Here is a 5,080-nt window from a genome sequence, read left to right on the forward strand (position 1 = left end):
TGGTACCGATCGCGATGGGGGATGTCTGTGTCATCGTAGGCGTGGACTGGTTGAGTCGATTTGGAGTTGTGATCGACTGTGAGTGTCAGTTGGTGACCATACGAGACCTTAGTGGGGGAGTGCTTACAGTATATGGCGAGGGTACCCGATCTGGGTCGGCGTTTTGTTCGGCCGCCAGGGCGAGACAGAGTCTACAGCAGGGTTGTATGGGGTTTTTGGCGTATGTGATGGATACGCGGGCTGCCACAAAGAGATCGAGTTCTATCTCCGAGGTTCCAATAGTGTGTGAATTCCCAGATGTTTTTCCCGAGGAGTTGCCGGGAGTACCTCCCGAGAGGCAGGTTGAGTTTCGGATTGATTTGGTACCGGGGGCGGCACCAATTGCCAAGGCACCTTATCGCCTTGCGCCTCCGGAGATGCAGGAGTTATCCTCACAGCTGCAGGAGCTGTTGGGGAAGGGGTTTATCAGGTCGAGTAGCTCGTCGTGGGGAGCCCCGATCCTTTTTGTCAAGAAAAGGATGGTTCACACCGGATGTGCATTGATTACCGGTAGTTGAACAAGTTGACGGTCAAAAACCGTTACCCACTTCCGAGGATCGAAGATTTGTTCGATCAGTTAGAGGGGGCGTCTTGGTTTTCCAAGATCGATCTGAGGTCCAGGTATCATCAGATGAGAGTACGCAAGGAGGATGTCCAGAAGACGGCCTTCAGGACATGTTACGGGCACTATGAGTTTGTGGTGATGCCTTTCGGGCTCACCAACGCACCGGCAGCGTTCATGGATCTCATGAACCGGGTGTGTAGGCCCATGTTGGATCATTCGGTGATTGTGTTCATCGACGATATTTTGGTGTATTCGAGGTCCAGAGAGCAGCATGAGGAACATCTGAGAGAGATTATGGGTATACTGAGATCGGAGAGGCTATATGCCAAGTTCTCCAAGTGTGATTTCTGGTTAGGAGAGGTCCAGTTTCTAAGACACCTCGTTAACCAGAATGGTATTTTGGTCGATCTGGCCAAGATTGAGGCAGTTATGAGATGGGAGGTGCCGAGATCCCCCACCGAGATCAGGAGTTTTCTGGGGCTGGCCGGATACTATCGGAGATTTATCATAGATTTCTCCAAGATTGCCGTCCCTCTCACCAGTTTGACCCGGAAGGGCGTTGCGTTTACTTGGGGTTTCGAGCAGCAGACCTCATTTGAGAGCCTTCGCCAGAGATTGTGTGAAGCTCCCGTGTTGGCCCTTTCGGAGGGAATGGAGGATTTTGTTGTTTATTGCGATGCATCTATTACGGGCATGGGTGCGGTTCTGATGCAGAGGGGGCACGTGATAGCGTACGCATCGAGGCAGTTGAAGCCTCATGAGACGAGATATCCCACCCACGACCTGGAGCTGGGGGCAGTGGTGTTTGCTCTCAAGATCTGGCGTCACTATCTGTACGAGGTTCGGTGTACCATATACACAGACCACAAGAGTTTGAAGTATCTTATGGATCAGCCCAACCTTAACATGAGACAGAGGAGATGGTTGGATGTGGTGAGAGATTACGACTGCGAGATCCTGTATCATCCGGGCAAGGCTAATGCGGTAGCCGACGCCTTGAGTCGTAGAGCAGAGAGTACTCCGATCCGAGACGTGTGTATGAGGATGACAGTGATTACTCCAGTCTTAGATATCATTCGAGAAGCCCAAGCGGAGGCCGTGAAACCGAAGAACCGCAAGAGGGAGGGGTGATTGGGCAGGTGTCCGAGTTTGTGACGGATAGTCGAGGGCTTATGACCTTTCAGGGGAGGATTTGGGTTCAATATACGGGCGGAGCTCGACGCACACTGATGGAGGAGGCGCATAGATCGAGATTCTCGATCCATCCCGGGGCCACTAATATGTATTTGGACCTAAAGAGAGATTATTGTTGGCCCTGTATGAAGAGGGACGTTGCGTGGGTAGTCGAGAGGTGCTTGACCTGTCGTCGGGTTAAGGCCGAGCACCAGCGTCCTCATGGCATGTTGCAGCCTCTGGATGTTCCCCAGTGGAAGTGGGAACAAATTTCTATGGATTTTATCACCAAGTTACCGAGGACCGCGCGGGGCGTCGACGCGATTTGGGTGATTGTGGACCGGTTGACGAAGAGCGCTCACTTTCTTGCTATTAGTGAGAGCTCTTCTGCAGAGAGACTGGCAGAGATATATGTGAGAGAGGTGGTAGCTCGGCATGGGGTGCCGATATCTATAGCGTCAGATCGGGATGTGCGGTTTACTTCCAGATTCTGGAAGAAGTTCCATGAGGAGTTAGGTACGCGATTGCATTTTAGCACAACCTACCACCCACAGACAGACGGACAGAGTGAGCGGACGATTCAGACGCTCGAGGACATGCTTCGAGCATGTGTTATGGACTTCGGTGGAAGTTGGGACACATACCTACCTCTGGCTGAGTTTTCTTATAACAACAGCCACCATTCCAGTATCGGCATGCCTCCTTTTGAGCTCCTTTACGGGAGGAGGTGTCGGACCCCCATCTGTTGGGGAGAGGTAGGGCAGCGAGTGATGGGTGGCACTGAGATAGTGCTCAAGACGACCGAGCAGAGCAGGTCAGACAGAGATTACTGACGGCTCAGAGTCGCCAGAAGAATTACACGAACAGGCGATGATCCGAACTCGAGTTTTAGGTTGGAGATTTCGTTCTCCTGAGGGTATCCCCGTGGAAAGGGGTGATACGGTTCAGGAAGAGTGGCAAGTTGGGGCCCCGATACATCGGTCCTTTTAGGGTGACCGCTAGAGTAGGTAAGGTAGCTTACCGCTTGGAGCTACTCGCAGAGTTGAGCCAGATCCATAACACCTTCCACGTGTCTCAGTTGAGGAAGTGTGTGGCCGATGAGACGGCTGTAGTGCCACTAGAGGACATTCAGGTGGATGCGAGCCTAAATTATATCGAGAGACCGATCACGATTATGGATCGAAAAGTGAAGGTTTTGAGAAACAAAGAGGTGCACCTGGTGCAGGTTCAGTGGCAACATCGGAAAGGGCTCGAGATGACTTGGGAGCCGGAGTCCGAGATGCGGGAGCAGCATCCGGAGCTATTTGAGGAACATGACTTCGAGGGCGAAGTCTGATCCTAGTGGGGGAGAATTGTAACATCCAGAGTCCAGGTATACTTTGAGAATCTTGATCTTTTGAGCTATTGTCTAGTTTGGTCCTTATTGCGGAAAAAGTGAAAAATGAGTACGCGGGGCATACCTGAGGTGCACGCTTAGCGTACTCGTCAGCCTGCATGTAACGCGGAGACCATCTAGTACGCTGGGCGTACTAGGCCTAGAGTGCAACCCTAAATTGGGGTGAGTCCCCTATATAAGGGATATGATGGCCTCATTTCTAGCCACCATTCCCAGAGAGAAAACCCTAAGAGTGCCCTAACCTCCATTCTAGAGCTTGTGTGTCTGTGTTTGAGCCTTGAGAGAGAGTGTTTGTGTGGTTTTGAAGAGAAGAGAAGGCCTTGAAGAAGGAGAGTTGGAGTCCAAGCTTCTAGATCTGAGCAAATCTGAGTGGGAAGCTTCTTGTTGAGGTATAAAGTTTCAGACTTTGCTTTTCCTTTCTTATGAGCATGTTATATTGAGCATTTTTGGGTTTTGTCCCATAAAGGTGGAGTCTTGATGAGATCTTGAACTCCAGAGTCTAGGACCAACCCCTTTTGAGTGTATGAGTGGTGTTATGCCATAAAAATCCAATCTTGGTCGGTGAAATCACTCCATGCATGAGTTATGAGGTCCTTGAGACATAAGAGTGTGTATTTTTGGAGAATGGTGACTAATCAGCCATGCAAAGGCTTAAAGTCGATGACTTTATGGATTAAGAGACATTAGAGAGTCCAGATCTGAGATATGAGCTTATGTCTTAACTGATTAAGACCATATATTGTTGGATTAATGTCTAAGTCCATAACTATAATTGGTAAGACTTGACCCGACCCGGCATGGTCCATTTGGGTTGCATGGCATCATGCATTTGGATAGACTATAATGAGAGAAATAACACTTAAGGTTGGTTAATATATTATAAGTTCTAATATATTAATAAGGTTATTTAATTAGTATTGATCAAGAATTAATTTGGAATTAATTAAGTGATCAAAAGGAGACTAATTAAATATATGGGTTGATTGTGTAAATCATTCATTCTTATATATGTGGGCTTGTGATCCAAGATTCCTTATGTTGGACTAAGTCCATGGGGTGACCCATGGATACTCCATGGAGGTTAAAATCCATGGAGCATAAGGAATGGGTAAAGTTATGAGTTACACGGTGTAACCCTAATAGCCACCATATAAAAGAATCCCATGGCTCAAGAAATCGTGCACTAATGTGTGAGTGTGAGGGCTAGACGATTTCAAGGAGTGTTCAAGTTTCTCTCAAGTTATTCCAAGTGTATTTGGTGTTGTGTGAATCATTTGAGGTGTCATACTTGGGGCACTAGGCACTCAAGCTTCATGAAGACATTCTACATCAAAGAGGTATGTATTCTATCTTGTTATATTTATTATTTTGTATGCTAGATTAGGATAATACCTTGGATGTTCATAATTGTATGTATAATAGAGAAAACATAGATCCAAGGTATTTAGGGTTGCATGTACACTTAGGAGTGTTAGAATGCTCATAACCCAACAGTGGTATCAGAGCCTAGGCTTGTTTTCTTGTTATACTTGCAAAAGTAGCTGAAAAATCGAGTTGGATGCATATATTCGATTGTTTTGGCTGGAATTGGACTAGGAACATTACCCTAAGATGTTTTTGGACTTATAAACTTGTTTTTGATGTGGTAATGTTCATGCTAATCCAATTTCTAAGATAATTGTCATAATTTCAAGATTTGTATTAGTTTGTATGTTCATGCTAATTTCTTGAAGATTGATGATTTGAATAATCTTGTTCTTATGAGGTTCTTAGATTAATAGAAAAGTTGTGTGAAATAGTTGTTTTCAATCCATTTTAATCTAAGAGTTGATTCCAAAGTGTGTTTTTGTAACTTGTCCTCAAGTTATATGAAAAGTCACATTTAAGAATCATAAAACTCATAAAAG

Source organism: Lactuca virosa, chromosome 5 (genome assembly GCF_052849685.1).
Source record: "Lactuca virosa cultivar CGN04683 chromosome 5, Lactuca_virosa_CGN04683_v6, whole genome shotgun sequence".
In the NCBI taxonomy this organism is placed as follows: domain Eukaryota; kingdom Viridiplantae; phylum Streptophyta; class Magnoliopsida; order Asterales; family Asteraceae; genus Lactuca; species Lactuca virosa.